The sequence below is a fragment of the Pleurodeles waltl genome, chromosome 9 (assembly GCF_031143425.1).
Source record: "Pleurodeles waltl isolate 20211129_DDA chromosome 9, aPleWal1.hap1.20221129, whole genome shotgun sequence".
Classification (NCBI taxonomy): Eukaryota; Metazoa; Chordata; class Amphibia; order Caudata; family Salamandridae; genus Pleurodeles; species Pleurodeles waltl.
The window spans coordinates 864271422-864293140 of record NC_090448.1 but is presented as its reverse complement, the minus strand read 5'-3'; positions in this window follow the sequence as shown (position 1 = coordinate 864293140).

Here is a 21719-nt window from a genome sequence, read left to right as displayed (position 1 = left end):
GTGACAGAAAGTTCTGGAATCTGAGAGGAGCCACAAATTCCCTTCCACCCAGCGTTCCCCCAAGTCTCCAGATAAAAATTATACCTCACTTATGTGGGTAGGCCTAGCGCCCGCGACAGGAAATGCCCCAAAACACAACGTGGACACATCCCATTTTTTGACAGAAAACAGAGCTGTTTTTTGCAAAGTGCCTACCTGTAGATTTTGGCCTCTAGCTCAGCCGGCACATAGAGATACCTACCAAACCTGTGCATTTTTTAAAACTAGAGACCTAGGGGAATCCAAGATGGGGTGACTTGTGGGGCTCTGACCAGGTTCTGTCACCCAGAATCCTTTGCAAACCTCAAAACGTGGCTAAAAAAGCACGTTTTCCTCACAAATCAGTGACAGAAAGTTCTGGAATCTGAGAGGACCCACAAATTTCCTTCCACCCAGAGTTCCCCCAAGTCTCCCGATAAAAATGATACCTCACTTGTGTGGGTAGACCTAGCGCCCGCGACAGGAAATGCCCCAAAACACAACATGGACACATCCCATTTTATGACAGAAAACAGAGCTGTTTTCTGCAAAGTGCCTACCTGTAGATTTTGGCCTCTAGCTCAGCCGGCACCTAGGGAAACCTACCAAACCTGTGCATTTTTTAAAACTAGAGACCTAGGGGAATCCAAGATGGGGTGACTTGTGGGGCTCTGACCAGGTTCTGTTACCCTTAATCCTTTGCAAACCTCAAAATATGGCTAAAATAACACGTTTTCCTCACATTTCGGTGACAGAAAGTTCTGGAATCTGAGAGGAGCCACAAATTTCCTTCCACCCAGAGTTCCCCCAAGTCTCCCGATAAAAATGATACCTCACTTGTGTGGGTAGGCCTAGCGCTCGCGACAGGAAATGCCCCAAAACACAACATGGACACATCCCATTTTTTGACAGAAAACAGGGCTGTTTTTTGCAAAGTGCCTACCTGTAGATTTTGGCCTCTAGCTCAGCCGGCATCTAGGGAAACCTACCAAACCTGTGCATTTTTTAAAACTAGAGACCTAGGGGAATCCAAGATGGGGTGACTTGTGGGGCTCTGACCAGGTTCTGTTACCCAGAATCCTTTGCAAACCTCAAAATGTGGCTAAAATAACACGTTTTCCTCACATTTCGGTGACAGAAAGTTCTGGAATCTGAGAGGAGCCACAAATTTCCTTCCACCCTGCGTTCCCCCAAGTCTCCCGATAAAATGATACCTCACTTGTGTGGGTAGGCCTAGCGCCCGTGACAGAAAATGCCCCAAAACACAACGTGGACACATCATATTTTTTCATAGAAAACAGTGCCTACCTGTGGATTTTGGCCTCTAGCTCAGCCGGCACTTGGGGAAACCTTGCAAACCAGCGCATTTTTAAAAACTAGAAACCCAGGGGAATCCAAGATGGGGTGACTTATGGAGCTCTGACCAGGTTCTGTTACCCAGAATCCTTTGCAAACCTCAAAATGTGGCTAAAATAACACATTTTCCTCACATTTCGGTGACAGAAAGTTCTGGAATCTGAGAGGAGCCACAAATTCCCTTCCACCCAGCGTTCCCCCAAGTCTCCAGATAAAAATTATACCTCACTTATGTGGGTAGGCCTAGCGCCCGCGACAGGAAATGCCCCAAAACACAACGTGGACACATCCCATTTTTTGACAGAAAACAGCTGTTTTTTGCAAAGTGCCTACCTGTAGATTTTGGCCTCTAGCTCAGCCGGCACATAGAGATACCTACCAAACCTGTGCATTTTTTAAAACTAGAGACCTAGGGGAATCCAAGATGGGGTGACTTGTGGGGCTCTGACCAGGTTCTGTCACCCAGAATCCTTTGCAAACCTCAAAACGTGGCTAAAAAAGCACGTTTTCCTCACAAATCAGTGACAGAAAGTTCTGGAATCTGAGAGGACCCACAAATTTCCTTCCACCCAGAGTTCCCCCAAGTCTCCCGATAAAAATGATACCTCACTTGTGTGGGTAGACCTAGCGCCCGCGACAGGAAATGCCCAAAAACACAACATGGACACATCCCATTTTATGACAGAAAACAGAGCTGTTTTCTGCAAAGTGCCTACCTGTAGATTTTGGCCTCTAGCTCAGCCGGCACCTAGGGAAACCTACCAAACCTGTGCATTTTTTAAAACTAGAGACCTAGGGGATTCCAAGATGGGGTGACTTGTGGGGCTCTGACCAGGTTCTGTTACCCTTAATCCTTTGCAAACCTCAAAATATGGCTAAAATAACACGTTTTCCTCACATTTCGGTGACAGAAAGTTCTGGAATCTGAGAGGAGCCACAAATTTCCTTCCACCCAGAGTTCCCCCAAGTCTCCCGATAAAAATGATACCTCACTTGTGTGGGTAGGCCTAGCGCTCGCGACAGGAAATGCCCCAAAACACAACCTGGACACATCCCATTTTTTGACAGAAAACAGGGCTGTTTTTTGCAAAGTGCCTACCTGTAGATTTTGGCCTCTAGCTCAGCCGGCATCTAGGGAAACCTACCAAACCTGTGCATTTATTAAAACTAGAGACCTAGGGGAATCCAAGATGGGGTGACTTGTGGGGCTCTGACCAGGTTCTGTTACCCAGAATCCTTTGCAAACCTCAAAATGTGGCTAAAATAACACGTTTTCCTCACATTTCGGTGACAGAAAGTTCTGGAATCTGAGAGGAGCCACAAATTTCCTTCCACCCAGAGTTCCCCCAAGTCTCCCGATAAAAATGATACCTCACTTGTGTGGGTAGGCCTAGCGCTCGCGACAGGAAATGCCCCAAAACACAACATGGACACATCCCATTTTTTGACAGAAAACAGGGCTGTTTTTTGCAAAGTGCCTACCTGTAGATTTTGGCCTCTAGCTCAGCCGGCATCTAGGGAAACCTACCAAACCTGTGCATTTTTTAAAACTAGAGACCTAGGGGAATCCAAGATGGGGTGACTTGTGGGGCTCTGACCAGGTTCTGTTACCCAGAATCCTTTGCAAACCTCAAAATGTGGCTAAAATAACACGTTTTCCTCACATTTCGGTGACAGAAAGTTCTGGAATCTGAGAGGAGCCACAAATTTCCTTCCACCCTGCGTTCCCCCAAGTCTCCCCATAAAATGATACCTCACTTGTGTGGGTAGGCCTAGCGCCCGTGACAGAAAATGCCCCAAAACACAACGTGGACACATCATATTTTTTCATAGAAAACAGTGCCTACCTGTGGATTTTGGCCTCTAGCTCAGCCGGCACTTGGGGAAACCTTGCAAACCAGCGCATTTTTAAAAACTAGAAACCCAGGGGAATCCAAGATGGGGTGACTTATGGGGCTCTGACCAGGTTCTGTTACCCAGAATCCTTTGCAAACCTCAAAATGTGGCTAAAATAACACATTTTCCTCACATTTCGGTGACAGAAAGTTCTGGAATCTGAGAGGAGCCACAAATTCCCTTCCACCCAGCGTTCCCCCAAGTCTCCAGATAAAAATTATACCTCACTTATGTGGGTAGGCCTAGCGCCCGTGACAGGAAATGCCCCAAAACACAACGTGGACACATCCCATTTTTTGACAGAAAACAGAGCTGTTTTTTGCAAAGTGCCTACCTGTAGATTTTGGCCTCTAGCTCAGCCGGCACATAGAGATACCTACCAAACCTGTGCATTTTTTAAAACTAGAGACCTAGGGGAATCCAAGATGGGGTGACTTGTGGGGCTCTGACCAGGTTCTGTCACCCAGAATCCTTTGCAAACCTCAAAACGTGGCTAAAAAAGCACGTTTTCCTCACAAATCAGTGACAGAAAGTTCTGGAATCTGAGAGGACCCACAAATTTCCTTCCACCCAGAGTTCCCCCAAGTCTCCCGATAAAAATGATACCTCACTTGTGTGGGTAGACCTAGCGCCCGCGACAGGAAATGCCCCAAAACACAACATGGACACATCCCATTTTATGACAGAAAACAGAGCTGTTTTCTGCAAAGTGCCTACCTGTAGATTTTGGCCTCTAGCTCAGCCGGCACCTAGGGAAACCTACCAAACCTGTGCATTTTTTAAAACTAGAGACCTAGGGGAATCCAAGATGGGGTGACTTGTGGGGCTCTGACCAGGTTCTGTTACCCTTAATCCTTTGCAAACCTCAAAATATGGCTAAAATAACACGTTTTCCTCACATTTCGGTGACAGAAAGTTCTGGAATCTGAGAGGAGCCACAAATTTCCTTCCACCCAGAGTTCCCCCAAGTCTCCCGATAAAAATGATACCTCACTTGTGTGGGTAGGCCTAGCGCTCGCGACAGGAAATGCCCCAAAACACAACATGGACACATCCCATTTTTTGACAGAAAACAGGGCTGTTTTTTGCAAAGTGCCTACCTGTAGATTTTGGCCTCTAGCTCAGCCGGCATCTAGGGAAACCTACCAAACCTGTGCATTTTTTAAAACTAGAGACCTAGGGGAATCCAAGATGGGGTGACTTGTGGGGCTCTGACCAGGTTCTGTTACCCAGAATCCTTTGCAAACCTCAAAATGTGGCTAAAATAACACGTTTTCCTCACATTTCGGTGACAGAAAGTTCTGGAATCTGAGAGGAGCCACAAATTTCCTTCCACCCTGCGTTCCCCCAAGTCTCCCGATAAAATGATACCTCACTTGTGTGGGTAGGCCTAGCGCCCGTGACAGAAAATGCCCCAAAACACAACGTGGACACATCATATTTTTTCATAGAAAACAGTGCCTACCTGTGGATTTTGGCCTCTAGCTCAGCCGGCACTTGGGGAAACCTTGCAAACCAGCGCATTTTTTAAAACTAGAAACCCAGGGGAATCCAAGATGGGGTGACTTATGGGGCTCTGACCAGGTTCTGTTACCCAGAATCCTTTGCAAACCTCAAAATGTGGCTAAAATAACACATTTTCCTCACATTTCGGTGACAGAAAGTTCTGGAATCTGAGAGGAGCCACAAATTCCCTTCCACCCAGCGTTCCCCCAAGTCTCCAGATAAAAATTATACCTCACTTATGTGGGTAGGCCTAGCGCCCGCGACAGGAAATGCCCCAAAACACAACGTGGACACATCCCATTTTTTGACAGAAAACAGAGCTGTTTTTTGCAAAGTGCCTACCTGTAGATTTTGGCCTCTAGCTCAGCCGGCACATAGAGATACCTACCAAACCTGTGCATTTTTTAAAACTAGAGACCTAGGGGAATCCAAGATGGGGTGACTTGTGGGGCTCTGACCAGGTTCTGTCACCCAGAATCCTTTGCAAACCTCAAAACGTGGCTAAAAAAGCACGTTTTCCTCACAAATCAGTGACAGAAAGTTCTGGAATCTGAGAGGACCCACAAATTTCCTTCCACCCAGAGTTCCCCCAAGTCTCCCGATAAAAATGATACCTCACTTGTGTGGGTAGACCTAGCGCCCGCGACAGGAAATGCCCCAAAACACAACATGGACACATCCCATTTTATGACAGAAAACAGAGCTGTTTTCTGCAAAGTGCCTACCTGTAGATTTTGGCCTCTAGCTCAGCCGGCACCTAGGGAAACCTACCAAACCTGTGCATTTTTTAAAACTAGAGACCTAGGGGAATCCAAGATGGGGTGACTTGTGGGGCTCTGACCAGGTTCTGTTACCCTTAATCCTTTGCAAACCTCAAAATATGGCTAAAATAACACGTTTTCCTCACATTTCGGTGACAGAAAGTTCTGGAATCTGAGAGGAGCCACAAATTTCCTTCCACCCAGAGTTCCCCCAAGTCTCCCGATAAAAATGATACCTCACTTGTGTGGGTAGGCCTAGCGCTCGCGACAGGAAATGCCCCAAAACACAACATGGACACATCCCATTTTTTGACAGAAAACAGGGCTGTTTTTTGCAAAGTGCCTACCTGTAGATTTTGGCCTCTAGCTCAGCCGGCATCTAGGGAAACCTACCAAACCTGTGCATTTTTTAAAACTAGAGACCTAGGGGAATCCAAGATGGGGTGACTTGTGGGGCTCTGACCAGGTTCTGTTACCCAGAATCCTTTGCAAACCTCAAAATGTGGCTAAAATAACACGTTTTCCTCACATTTCGGTGACAGAAAGTTCTGGAATCTGAGAGGAGCCACAAATTTCCTTCCACCCTGCGTTCCCCCAAGTCTCCCGATAAAATGATACCTCACTTGTGTGGGTAGGCCTAGCGCCCGTGACAGAAAATGCCCCAAAACACAACGTGGACACATCATATTTTTTCATAGAAAACAGTGCCTACCTGTGGATTTTGGCCTCTAGCTCAGCCGGCACTTGGGGAAACCTTGCAAACCAGCGCATTTTTAAAAACTAGAAACCCAGGGGAATCCAAGATGGGGTGACTTATGGAGCTCTGACCAGGTTCTGTTACCCAGAATCCTTTGCAAACCTCAAAATGTGGCTAAAATAACACATTTTCCTCACATTTCGGTGACAGAAAGTTCTGGAATCTGAGAGGAGCCACAAATTCCCTTCCACCCAGCGTTCCCCCAAGTCTCCAGATAAAAATTATACCTCACTTATGTGGGTAGGCCTAGCGCCCGCGACAGGAAATGCCCCAAAACACAACGTGGACACATCCCATTTTTTGACAGAAAACAGCTGTTTTTTGCAAAGTGCCTACCTGTAGATTTTGGCCTCTAGCTCAGCCGGCACATAGAGATACCTACCAAACCTGTGCATTTTTTAAAACTAGAGACCTAGGGGAATCCAAGATGGGGTGACTTGTGGGGCTCTGACCAGGTTCTGTCACCCAGAATCCTTTGCAAACCTCAAAACGTGGCTAAAAAAGCACGTTTTCCTCACAAATCAGTGACAGAAAGTTCTGGAATCTGGGAGGACCCACAAATTTCCTTCCACCCAGAGTTCCCCCAAGTCTCCCGATAAAAATGATACCTCACTTGTGTGGGTAGACCTAGCGCCCGCGACAGGAAATGCCCAAAAACACAACATGGACACATCCCATTTTATGACAGAAAACAGAGCTGTTTTCTGCAAAGTGCCTACCTGTAGATTTTGGCCTCTAGCTCAGCCGGCACCTAGGGAAACCTACCAAACCTGTGCATTTTTTAAAACTAGAGACCTAGGGGATTCCAAGATGGGGTGACTTGTGGGGCTCTGACCAGGTTCTGTTACCCTTAATCCTTTGCAAACCTCAAAATATGGCTAAAATAACACGTTTTCCTCACATTTCGGTGACAGAAAGTTCTGGAATCTGAGAGGAGCCACAAATTTCCTTCCACCCAGAGTTCCCCCAAGTCTCCAGATAAAAATGATACCTCACTTATGTGGGTAGGCCTAGCGCCCGCGACAGGAAATGCCCCAAAACACAACGTGGACACATCCCATTTTTTGACAGAAAACAGAGCTGTTTTTTGCAAAGTGCCTACCTGTAGATTTTGGCCTCTAGCTCAGCCGGCACATAGAGATACCTACCAAACCTGTGCATTTTTTAAAACTAGAGACCTAGGGGAATCCAAGATGGGGTGACTTGTGGGGCTCTGACCAGGTTCTGTCACCCAGAATCCTTTGCAAACCTCAAAACGTGGCTAAAAAAGCACGTTTTCCTCACAAATCAGTGACAGAAAGTTCTGGAATCTGAGAGGACCCACAAATTTCCTTCCACCCAGAGTTCCCCCAAGTCTCCCGATAAAAATGATACCTCACTTGTGTGGGTAGACCTAGCGCCCGCGACAGGAAATGCCCAAAAACACAACATGGACACATCCCATTTTATGACAGAAAACAGAGCTGTTTTCTGCAAAGTGCCTACCTGTAGATTTTGGCCTCTAGCTCAGCCGGCACCTAGGGAAACCTACCAAACCTGTGCATTTTTTAAAACTAGAGACCTAGGGGATTCCAAGATGGGGTGACTTGTGGGGCTCTGACCAGGTTCTGTTACCCTTAATCCTTTGCAAACCTCAAAATATGGCTAAAATAACACGTTTTCCTCACATTTCGGTGACAGAAAGTTCTGGAATCTGAGAGGAGCCACAAATTTCCTTCTACCCAGAGTTCCCCCAAGTCTCCCGATAAAAATGATACCTCACTTGTGTGGGTAGGCCTAGCGCTCGCGACAGGAAATGCCCCAAAACACAACATGGACACATCCCATTTTTTGACAGAAAACAGGGCTGTTTTTTGCAAAGTGCCTACCTGTAGATTTTGGCCTCTAGCTCAGCCGGCATCTAGGGAAACCTACCAAACCTGTGCATTTATTAAAACTAGAGACCTAGGGGAATCCAAGATGGGGTGACTTGTGGGGCTCTGACCAGGTTCTGTTACCCAGAATCCTTTGCAAACCTCAAAATGTGGCTAAAATAACACGTTTTCCTCACATTTCGGTGACAGAAAGTTCTGGAATCTGAGAGGAGACACAAATTTCCTTCCACCCAGAGTTCCCCCAAGTCTCCCGATAAAAATGATACCTCACTTGTGTGGGTAGGCCTAGCGCTCGCGACAGGAAATGCCCCAAAACACAACATGGACACATCCCATTTTTTGACAGAAAACAGGGCTGTTTTTTGCAAAGTGCCTACCTGTAGATTTTGGCCTCTAGCTCAGCCGGCATCTAGGGAAACCTACCAAACCTGTGCATTTTTTAAAACTAGAGACCTAGGGGAATCCAAGATGGGGTGACTTGTGGGGCTCTGACCAGGTTCTGTTACCCAGAATCCTTTGCAAACCTCAAAATGTGGCTAAAATAACACGTTTTCCTCACATTTCGGTGACAGAAAGTTCTGGAATCTGAGAGGAGCCACAAATTTCCTTCCACCCTGCGTTCCCCCAAGTCTCCCCATAAAATGATACCTCACTTGTGTGGGTAGGCCTAGCGCCCGTGACAGAAAATGCCCCAAAACACAACGTGGACACATCATATTTTTTCATAGAAAACAGTGCCTACCTGTGGATTTTGGCCTCTAGCTCAGCCGGCACTTGGGGAAACCTTGCAAAGCAGCGCATTTTTAAAAACTAGAAACCCAGGGGAATCCAAGATGGGGTGACTTATGGGGCTCTGACCAGGTTCTGTTACCCAGAATCCTTTGCAAACCTCAAAATGTGGCTAAAATAACACATTTTCCTCACATTTCGGTGACAGAAAGTTCTGGAATCTGAGAGGAGCCACAAATTCCCTTCCACCCAGCGTTCCCCCAAGTCTCCAGATAAAAATTATACCTCACTTATGTGGGTAGGCCTAGCGCCCGCGACAGGAAATGCCCCAAAACACAACGTGGACACATCCCATTTTTTGACAGAAAACAGAGCTGTTTTTTGCAAAGTGCCTACCTGTAGATTTTGGCCTCTAGCTCAGCCGGCACATAGAGATACCTACCAAACCTGTGCATTTTTTAAAACTAGAGACCTAGGGGAATCCAAGATGGGGTGACTTGTGGGGCTCTGACCAGGTTCTGTCACCCAGAATCCTTTGCAAACCTCAAAACGTGGCTAAAAAAGCACGTTTTCCTCACAAATCAGTGACAGAAAGTTCTGGAATCTGAGAGGACCCACAAATTTCCTTCCACCCAGAGTTCCCCCAAGTCTCCCGATAAAAATGATACCTCACTTGTGTGGGTAGACCTAGCGCCCGCGACAGGAAATGCCCCAAAACACAACATGGACACATCCCATTTTATGACAGAAAACAGAGCTGTTTTCTGCAAAGTGCCTACCTGTAGATTTTGGCCTCTAGCTCAGCCGGCACCTAGGGAAACCTACCAAACCTGTGCATTTTTTAAAACTAGAGACCTAGGGGAATCCAAGATGGGGTGACTTGTGGGGCTCTGACCAGGTTCTGTTACCCTTAATCCTTTGCAAACCTCAAAATATGGCTAAAATAACACGTTTTCCTCACATTTCGGTGACAGAAAGTTCTGGAATCTGAGAGGAGCCACAAATTTCCTTCCACCCAGAGTTCCCCCAAGTCTCCCGATAAAAATGATACCTCACTTGTGTGGGTAGGCCTAGCGCTCGCGACAGGAAATGCCCCAAAACACAACATGGACACATCCCATTTTTTGACAGAAAACAGGGCTGTTTTTTGCAAAGTGCCTACCTGTAGATTTTGGCCTCTAGCTCAGCCGGCATCTAGGGAAACCTACCAAACCTGTGCATTTTTTAAAACTAGAGACCTAGGGGAATCCAAGATGGGGTGACTTGTGGGGCTCTGACCAGGTTCTGTTACCCAGAATCCTTTGCAAACCTCAAAATGTGGCTAAAATAACACGTTTTCCTCACATTTCGGTGACAGAAAGTTCTGGAATCTGAGAGGAGCCACAAATTTCCTTCCACCCTGCGTTCCCCCAAGTCTCCCGATAAAATGATACCTCACTTGTGTGGGTAGGCCTAGCGCCCGTGACAGAAAATGCCCCAAAACACAACGTGGACACATCATATTTTTTCATAGAAAACAGTGCCTACCTGTGGATTTTGGCCTCTAGCTCAGCCGGCACTTGGGGAAACCTTGCAAACCAGCGCATTTTTAAAAACTAGAAACCCAGGGGAATCCAAGATGGGGTGACTTATGGAGCTCTGACCAGGTTCTGTTACCCAGAATCCTTTGCAAACCTCAAAATGTGGCTAAAATAACACATTTTCCTCACATTTCGGTGACAGAAAGTTCTGGAATCTGAGAGGAGCCACAAATTCCCTTCCACCCAGCGTTCCCCCAAGTCTCCAGATAAAAATTATACCTCACTTATGTGGGTAGGCCTAGCGCCCGCGACAGGAAATGCCCCAAAACACAACGTGGACACATCCCATTTTTTGACAGAAAACAGCTGTTTTTTGCAAAGTGCCTACCTGTAGATTTTGGCCTCTAGCTCAGCCGGCACATAGAGATACCTACCAAACCTGTGCATTTTTTAAAACTAGAGACCTAGGGGAATCCAAGATGGGGTGACTTGTGGGGCTCTGACCAGGTTCTGTCACCCAGAATCCTTTGCAAACCTCAAAACGTGGCTAAAAAAGCACGTTTTCCTCACAAATCAGTGACAGAAAGTTCTGGAATCTGGGAGGACCCACAAATTTCCTTCCACCCAGAGTTCCCCCAAGTCTCCCGATAAAAATGATACCTCACTTGTGTGGGTAGACCTAGCGCCCGCGACAGGAAATGCCCAAAAACACAACATGGACACATCCCATTTTATGACAGAAAACAGAGCTGTTTTCTGCAAAGTGCCTACCTGTAGATTTTGGCCTCTAGCTCAGCCGGCACCTAGGGAAACCTACCAAACCTGTGCATTTTTTAAAACTAGAGACCTAGGGGATTCCAAGATGGGGTGACTTGTGGGGCTCTGACCAGGTTCTGTTACCCTTAATCCTTTGCAAACCTCAAAATATGGCTAAAATAACACGTTTTCCTCACATTTCGGTGACAGAAAGTTCTGGAATCTGAGAGGAGCCACAAATTTCCTTCCACCCAGAGTTCCCCCAAGTCTCCAGATAAAAATGATACCTCACTTATGTGGGTAGGCCTAGCGCCCGCGACAGGAAATGCCCCAAAACACAACGTGGACACATCCCATTTTTTGACAGAAAACAGAGCTGTTTTTTGCAAAGTGCCTACCTGTAGATTTTGGCCTCTAGCTCAGCCGGCACATAGAGATACCTACCAAACCTGTGCATTTTTTAAAACTAGAGACCTAGGGGAATCCAAGATGGGGTGACTTGTGGGGCTCTGACCAGGTTCTGTCACCCAGAATCCTTTGCAAACCTCAAAACGTGGCTAAAAAAGCACGTTTTCCTCACAAATCAGTGACAGAAAGTTCTGGAATCTGAGAGGACCCACAAATTTCCTTCCACCCAGAGTTCCCCCAAGTCTCCCGATAAAAATGATACCTCACTTGTGTGGGTAGACCTAGCGCCCGCGACAGGAAATGCCCAAAAACACAACATGGACACATCCCATTTTATGACAGAAAACAGAGCTGTTTTCTGCAAAGTGCCTACCTGTAGATTTTGGCCTCTAGCTCAGCCGGCACCTAGGGAAACCTACCAAACCTGTGCATTTTTTAAAACTAGAGACCTAGGGGATTCCAAGATGGGGTGACTTGTGGGGCTCTGACCAGGTTCTGTTACCCTTAATCCTTTGCAAACCTCAAAATATGGCTAAAATAACACGTTTTCCTCACATTTCGGTGACAGAAAGTTCTGGAATCTGAGAGGAGCCACAAATTTCCTTCTACCCAGAGTTCCCCCAAGTCTCCCGATAAAAATGATACCTCACTTGTGTGGGTAGGCCTAGCGCTCGCGACAGGAAATGCCCCAAAACACAACATGGACACATCCCATTTTTTGACAGAAAACAGGGCTGTTTTTTGCAAAGTGCCTACCTGTAGATTTTGGCCTCTAGCTCAGCCGGCATCTAGGGAAACCTACCAAACCTGTGCATTTATTAAAACTAGAGACCTAGGGGAATCCAAGATGGGGTGACTTGTGGGGCTCTGACCAGGTTCTGTTACCCAGAATCCTTTGCAAACCTCAAAATGTGGCTAAAATAACACGTTTTCCTCACATTTCGGTGACAGAAAGTTCTGGAATCTGAGAGGAGACACAAATTTCCTTCCACCCAGAGTTCCCCCAAGTCTCCCGATAAAAATGATACCTCACTTGTGTGGGTAGGCCTAGCGCTCGCGACAGGAAATGCCCCAAAACACAACATGGACACATCCCATTTTTTGACAGAAAACAGGGCTGTTTTTTGCAAAGTGCCTACCTGTAGATTTTGGCCTCTAGCTCAGCCGGCATCTAGGGAAACCTACCAAACCTGTGCATTTTTTAAAACTAGAGACCTAGGGGAATCCAAGATGGGGTGACTTGTGGGGCTCTGACCAGGTTCTGTTACCCAGAATCCTTTGCAAACCTCAAAATGTGGCTAAAATAACACGTTTTCCTCACATTTCGGTGACAGAAAGTTCTGGAATCTGAGAGGAGCCACAAATTTCCTTCCACCCTGCGTTCCCCCAAGTCTCCCCATAAAATGATACCTCACTTGTGTGGGTAGGCCTAGCGCCCGTGACAGAAAATGCCCCAAAACACAACGTGGACACATCATATTTTTTCATAGAAAACAGTGCCTACCTGTGGATTTTGGCCTCTAGCTCAGCCGGCACTTGGGGAAACCTTGCAAAGCAGCGCATTTTTAAAAACTAGAAACCCAGGGGAATCCAAGATGGGGTGACTTATGGGGCTCTGACCAGGTTCTGTTACCCAGAATCCTTTGCAAACCTCAAAATGTGGCTAAAATAACACATTTTCCTCACATTTCGGTGACAGAAAGTTCTGGAATCTGAGAGGAGCCACAAATTCCCTTCCACCCAGCGTTCCCCCAAGTCTCCAGATAAAAATTATACCTCACTTATGTGGGTAGGCCTAGCGCCCGCGACAGGAAATGCCCCAAAACACAACGTGGACACATCCCATTTTTTGACAGAAAACAGAGCTGTTTTTTGCAAAGTGCCTACCTGTAGATTTTGGCCTCTAGCTCAGCCGGCACATAGAGATACCTACCAAACCTGTGCATTTTTTAAAACTAGAGACCTAGGGGAATCCAAGATGGGGTGACTTGTGGGGCTCTGACCAGGTTCTGTCACCCAGAATCCTTTGCAAACCTCAAAACGTGGCTAAAAAAGCACGTTTTCCTCACAAATCAGTGACAGAAAGTTCTGGAATCTGAGAGGACCCACAAATTTCCTTCCACCCAGAGTTCCCCCAAGTCTCCCGATAAAAATGATACCTCACTTGTGTGGGTAGACCTAGCGCCCGCGACAGGAAATGCCCCAAAACACAACATGGACACATCCCATTTTATGACAGAAAACAGAGCTGTTTTCTGCAAAGTGCCTACCTGTAGATTTTGGCCTCTAGCTCAGCCGGCACCTAGGGAAACCTACCAAACCTGTGCATTTTTTAAAACTAGAGACCTAGGGGAATCCAAGATGGGGTGACTTGTGGGGCTCTGACCAGGTTCTGTTACCCTTAATCCTTTGCAAACCTCAAAATATGGCTAAAATAACACGTTTTCCTCACATTTCGGTGACAGAAAGTTCTGGAATCTGAGAGGAGCCACAAATTTCCTTCCACCCAGAGTTCCCCCAAGTCTCCCGATAAAAATGATACCTCACTTGTGTGGGTAGGCCTAGCGCTCGCGACAGGAAATGCCCCAAAACACAACATGGACACATCCCATTTTTTGACAGAAAACAGGGCTGTTTTTTGCAAAGTGCCTACCTGTAGATTTTGGCCTCTAGCTCAGCCGGCATCTAGGGAAACCTACCAAACCTGTGCATTTTTTAAAACTAGAGACCTAGGGGAATCCAAGATGGGGTGACTTGTGGGGCTCTGACCAGGTTCTGTTACCCAGAATCCTTTGCAAACCTCAAAATGTGGCTAAAATAACACGTTTTCCTCACATTTCGGTGACAGAAAGTTCTGGAATCTGAGAGGAGCCACAAATTTCCTTCCACCCTGCGTTCCCCCAAGTCTCCCGATAAAATGATACCTCACTTGTGTGGGTAGGCCTAGCGCCCGTGACAGAAAATGCCCCAAAACACAACGTGGACACATCATATTTTTTCATAGAAAACAGTGCCTACCTGTGGATTTTGGCCTCTAGCTCAGCCGGCACTTGGGGAAACCTTGCAAACCAGCGCATTTTTTAAAACTAGAAACCCAGGGGAATCCAAGATGGGGTGACTTATGGGGCTCTGACCAGGTTCTGTTACCCAGAATCCTTTGCAAACCTCAAAATGTGGCTAAAATAACACATTTTCCTCACATTTCGGTGACAGAAAGTTCTGGAATCTGAGAGGAGCCACAAATTCCCTTCCACCCAGCGTTCCCCCAAGTCTCCAGATAAAAATTATACCTCACTTATGTGGGTAGGCCTAGCGCCCACGACAGGAAATGCCCCAAAACACAACGTGGACACATCCCATTTTTTGACAGAAAACAGAGCTGTTTTTTGCAAAGTGCCTACCTGTAGATTTTGGCCTCTAGCTCAGCCGGCACATAGAGATACCTACCAAACCTGTGCATTTTTTAAAACTAGAGACCTAGGGGAATCCAAGATGGGGTGACTTGTGGGGCTCTGACCAGGTTCTGTCACCCAGAATCCTTTGCAAACCTCAAAACGTGGCTAAAAAAGCACGTTTTCCTCACAAATCAGTGACAGAAAGTTCTGGAATCTGAGAGGACCCACAAATTTCCTTCCACCCAGAGTTCCCCCAAGTCTCCCGATAAAAATGATACCTCACTTGTGTGGGTAGACCTAGCGCCCGCGACAGGAAATGCCCCAAAACACAACATGGACACATCCCATTTTATGACAGAAAACAGAGCTGTTTTCTGCAAAGTGCCTACCTGTAGATTTTGGCCTCTAGCTCAGCCGGCACCTAGGGAAACCTACCAAACCTGTGCATTTTTTAAAACTAGAGACCTAGGGGAATCCAAGATGGGGTGACTTGTGGGGCTCTGACCAGGTTCTGTTACCCTTAATCCTTTGCAAACCTCAAAATATGGCTAAAATAACACGTTTTCCTCACATTTCGGTGACAGAAAGTTCTGGAATCTGAGAGGAGCCACAAATTTCCTTCCACCCAGAGTTCCCCCAAGTCTCCCGATAAAAATGATACCTCACTTGTGTGGGTAGGCCTAGCGCTCGCGACAGGAAATGCCCCAAAACACAACATGGACACATCCCATTTTTTGACAGAAAACAGGGCTGTTTTTTGCAAAGTGCCTACCTGTAGATTTTGGCCTCTAGCTCAGCCGGCATCTAGGGAAACCTACCAAACCTGTGCATTTTTTAAAACTAGAGACCTAGGGGAATCCAAGATGGGGTGACTTGTGGGGCTCTGACCAGGTTCTGTTACCCAGAATCCTTTGCAAACCTCAAAATGTGGCTAAAATAACACGTTTTCCTCACATTTCGGTGACAGAAAGTTCTGGAATCTGAGAGGAGCCACAAATTTCCTTCCACCCTGCGTTCCCCCAAGTCTCCCGATAAAATGATACCTCACTTGTGTGGGTAGGCCTAGCGCCCGTGACAGAAAATGCCCCAAAACACAACGTGGACACATCATATTTTTTCATAGAAAACAGTGCCTACCTGTGGATTTTGGCCTCTAGCTCAGCCGGCACTTGGGGAAACCTTGCAAACCAGCGCATTTTTAAAAACTAGAAACCCAGGGGAATCCAAGATGGGGTGACTTATGGAGCTCTGACCAGGTTCTGTTACCCAGAATCCTTTGCAAACCTCAAAATGTGGCTAAAATAACACATTTTCCTCACATTTCGGTGACAGAAAGTTCTGGAATCTGAGAGGAGCCACAAATTCCCTTCCACCCAGCGTTCCCCCAAGTCTCCAGATAAAAATTATACCTCACTTATGTGGGTAGGCCTAGCGCCCGCGACAGGAAATGCCCCAAAACACAACGTGGACACATCCCATTTTTTGACAGAAAACAGCTGTTTTTTGCAAAGTGCCTACCTGTAGATTTTGGCCTCTAGCTCAGCCGGCACATAGAGATACCTACCAAACCTGTGCATTTTTTAAAACTAGAGACCTAGGGGAATCCAAGATGGGGTGACTTGTGGGGCTCTGACCAGGTTCTGTCACCCAGAATCCTTTGCAAACCTCAAAACGTGGCTAAAAAAGCACGTTTTCCTCACAAATCAGTGACAGAAAGTTCTGGAATCTGGGAGGACCCACAAATTTCCTTCCACCCAGAGTTCCCCCAAGTCTCCCGATAAAAATGATACCTCACTTGTGTGGGTAGACCTAGCGCCCGCGACAGGAAATGCCCAAAAACACAACATGGACACATCCCATTTTATGACAGAAAACAGAGCTGTTTTCTGCAAAGTGCCTACCTGTAGATTTTGGCCTCTAGCTCAGCCGGCACCTAGGGAAACCTACCAAACCTGTGCATTTTTTAAAACTAGAGACCTAGGGGATTCCAAGATGGGGTGACTTGTGGGGCTCTGACCAGGTTCTGTTACCCTTAATCCTTTGCAAACCTCAAAATATGGCTAAAATAACACGTTTTCCTCACATTTCGGTGACAGAAAGTTCTGGAATCTGAGAGGAGCCACAAATTTCCTTCCACCCAGAGTTCCCCCAAGTCTCCCGATAAAAATGATACCTCACTTGTGTGGGTAGGCCTAGCGCTCGCGACAGGAAATGCCCCAAAACACAACATGGACACATCCCATTTTTTGACAGAAAACAGGGCTGTTTTTTGCAAAGTGCCTACCTGTAGATTTTGGCCTCTAGCTCAGCCGGCATCTAGGGAAACCTACCAAACCTGTGCATTTATTAAAACTAGAGACCTAGGGGAATCCAAGATGGGGTGACTTGTGGGGCTCTGACCAGGTTCTGTTACCCAGAATCCTTTGCAAACCTCAAAATGTGGCTAAAATAACACGTTTTCCTCACATTTCGGTGACAGAAAGTTCTGGAATCTGAGAGGAGCCACAAATTTCCTTCCACCCTGCGTTCCCCCAAGTCTCCCGATAAAATGATACCTCACTTGTGTGGGTAGGCCTAGCGCCCGTGACAGAAAATGCCCCAAAACACAACGTGGACACATCATATTTTTTCATAGAAAACAGTGCCTACCTGTGGATTTTGGCCTCTAGCTCAGCCGGCACTTGGGGAAACCTTGCAAACCAGCGCATTTTTAAAAACTAGAAACCCAGGGGAATCCAAGATGGGGTGACTTATGGGGCTCTGACCAGGTTCTGTTACCCAGAATCCTTTGCAAACCTCAAAATGTGGCTAAAATAACACATTTTCCTCACATTTCGGTGACAGAAAGTTCTGGAATCTGAGAGGAGCCACAAATTCCCTTCCATCCAGCGTTCCCCCAAGTCTCCAGATAAAAATTATACCTCACTTATGTGGGTAGGCCTAGCGCCCGCAACAGGAAATGCCCCAAAACACAACGTGGACACATCCCATTTTTTGACAGAAAACAGAGCTGTTTTTTGCAAAGTGCCTACCTGTAGATTTTGGCCTCTAGCTCAGCCGGCACATAGAGATACCTACCAAACCTGTGCATTTTTTAAAACTAGAGACCTAGGGGAATCCAAGATGGGGTGACTTGTGGGGCTCTGACCAGGTTCTGTCACCCAGAATCCTTTGCAAACCTCAAAACGTGGCTAAAAAAGCACGTTTTCCTCACAAATCAGTGACAGAAAGTTCTGGAATCTGAGAGGACCCACAAATTTCCTTCCACCCAGAGTTCCCCCAAGTCTCCCGATAAAAATGATACCTCACTTGTGTGGGTAGACCTAGCGCCCGCGACAGGAAATGCCCCAAAACACAACATGGACACATCCCATTTTATGACAGAAAACAGAGCTGTTTTCTGCAAAGTGCCTACCTGTAGATTTTGGCCTCTAGCTCAGCCGGCACCTAGGGAAACCTACCAAACCTGTGCATTTTTTAAAACTAGAGACCTAGGGGAATCCAAGATGGGGTGACTTGTGAGGCTCTGACCAGGTTCTGTTACCCTTAATCCTTTGCAAACCTCAAAATATGGCTAAAATAACACGTTTTCCTCACATTTCGGTGACAGAAAGTTCTGGAATCTGAGAGGAGCCACAAATTTCCTTCCACCCAGAGTTCCCCCAAGTCTCCCGATAAAAATGATACCTCACTTGTGTGGGTAGGCCTAGCGCTCGCGACAGGAAATGCCCCAAAACACAACATGGACACATCCCATTTTTTGACAGAAAACAGGGCTGTTTTTTGCAAAGTGCCTACCTGTAGATTTTGGCCTCTAGCTCAGCCGGCATCTAGGGAAACCTACCAAACCTGTGCATTTTTTAAAACTAGAGACCTAGGGGAATCCAAGATGGGGTGACTTGTGGGGCTCTGACCAGGTTCTGTTACCCAGAATCCTTTGCACACCTCAAAATGTGGCTAAAATAACACGTTTTCCTCACATTTCGGTGACAGAAAGTTCTGGAATCTGAGAGGAGCCACAAATTTCCTTCCACCCTGTGTTCCCCCAAGTCTCCCGATAAAATGATACCTCAATTGTGTGGGTAGGCCTAGCGCCCGTGACAGAAAATGCCCCAAAACACAACGTGGACACATCATATTTTTTCATAGAAAACAGTGCCTACCTGTGGATTTTGGCCTCTAGCTCAGCCGGCACTTGGGGAAACCTTGCAAACCAGCGCATTTTTAAAAACTAGAAACCCAGGGGAATCCAAGATGGGGTGACTTATGGGGCTCTGACCAGGTTCTGTTACCCAGAATCCTTTGCAAACCTCAAAATGTGGATAAAATAACACATTTTCCTCACATTTCGGTGACAGAAAGTTCTGGAATCTGAGAGGAGCCACAAATTCCCTTCCACCCAGCGTTCCCCCAAGTCTCCAGATAAAAATTATACCTCACTTATGTGGGTAGGCCTAGCGCCCGCGACAGGAAATGCCCCAAAACACAACGTGGACACATCCCATTTTTTGACAGAAAACAGAGCTGTTTTTTGCAAAGTGCCTACCTGTAGATTTTGGCCTCTAGCTCAGCCGGCACATAGAGATACCTACCAAACCTGTGCATTTTTTAAAACTAGAGACCTAGGGGAATCCAAGATGGGGTGACTTGTGGGGCTCTGACCAGGTTCTGTCACCCAGAATCCTTTGCAAACCTCAAAACGTGGCTAAAAAAGCACATTTTCCTCACAAATCAGTGACAGAAAGTTCTGGAATCTGAGAGGACCCACAAATTTCCTTCCACCCAGAGTTCCCCCAAGTCTCCCGATAAAAATGATACCTCACTTGTGTGGGTAGACCTAGCGCCCGCGACAGGAAATGCCCCAAAACACAACATGGACACATCCCATTTTATGACAGAAAACAGAGCTGTTTTCTGCAAAGTGCCTACCTGTAGATTTTGGCCTCTAGCTCAGCCGGCACCTAGGGAAACCTACCAAACCTGTGCATTTTTTAAAACTAGAGACCTAGGGGAATCCAAGATGGGGTGACTTGTGGGGCTCTGACCAGGTTCTGTTACCCTTAATCCTTTGCAAACCTCAAAATATGGCTAAAATAACACGTTTTCCTCACATTTCGGTGACAGAAAGTTCTGGAATCTGAGAGGAGCCACAAATTTCCTTCCACCCAGCGTTCCCCCAAGTCTCCGGATAAAAATGATACCTCACTTGTGTGGGTAGGCCTAGCGCCCGCGACAGGAAATGCCCCAAAACACAACATGGACACATCCCATTTTTTGACAGAAAACAGGGCTGTTTTTTGCAAAGAGCCTACCTGTAGATTTTGGCCTCTAGCTCAGCCGGCACCTAGGGAAACCTACCAAACCTGTGCATTTTTTTAAACTAGAGACCTAGGGGAATCCAAGATGGGGTGACTTGTGGGGCTCTGACCAGTTTCTGTTACCCAGAATCCTTTGCAAACCTCAAAATGTGGCTAAAATAGCACGTTTTCCTCACATTTCGGTAACAGAAAGTTTTGGAATCTGAGAGGTGCCACAAATTTCCTTCCACCCTGCGTTCCCCCAAGTCTCCCGATAAAAATGATACCTCACTTGTGTGGGTAGGCCTAGCGCCCGTGACAGAAAATGCCCCAAAAGACAACGTGGATACATCACATTTTTTCATTGAAAACGGTGCCTACCTGTGGATTTTGGCCTCTAGCTCAGCCGGCACCTGGGGAAACCTAGCAAACCAGCGCATTTTTGAAAACTAGAAACCCAGGGGAATCCAAGATGGGGTGACTTATGGGGCTCTGACCAGGTTCTGTTACCCAGAATCCTTTGCAAACCTCAAAATGTGGCTAAAATAACACATTTTCCTCACAAATCAGTGACAGAAAGTTCTGGAATCTGAGAGGAGCCACAAATTTCCTTCCACCCAGAGTTCCCCCAAGTCTCCCGATAAAAATGATACCTCACTTGTGTGGGTAGGCCTAGCGCTCGCGACAGGAAATGCCCCAAAACACAACATGGACACATCCCATTTTTTGACAGAAAACAGGGCTGTTTTTTGCAAAGTGCCTACCTGTAGATTTTGGCCTCTAGCTCAGCCGGCATCTAGGGAAACCTACCAAACCTGTGCATTTTTTAAAACTAGAGACCTAGGGGAATCCAAGATGGGGTGACTTGTGGGGCTCTGACCAGGTTCTGTTACCCAGAATCCTTTGCAAACCTCAAAATGTGGCTAAAATAACACGTTTTCCTCACATTTCGGTGACAGAAAGTTCTGGAATCTGAGAGGAGCCACAAATTTCCTTCCACCCTGCGTTCCCCCAAGTCTCCCGATAAAATGATACCTCACTTGTGTGGGTAGGCCTAGCGCCCGTGACAGAAAATGCCCCAAAACACAACGTGGACACATCATATTTTTTCATAGAAAACAGTGCCTACCTGTGGATTTTGGCCTCTAGCTCAGCCGGCACTTGGGGAAACCTTGCAAACCAGCGCATTTTTAAAAACTAGAAACCCAGGGGAATCCAAGATGGGGTGACTTATGGGGCTCTGACCAGGTTCTGTTACCCAGAATCCTTTGCAAACCTCAAAATGTGGCTAAAATAACACATTTTCCTCACATTTCGGTGACAGAAAGTTCTGGAATCTGAGAGGAGCCACAAATTCCCTTCCACCCAGCGTTCCCCCAAGTCTCCAGATAAAAATTATACCTCACTTATGTGGGTAGGCCTAGCGCCCGCGACAGGAAATGCCCC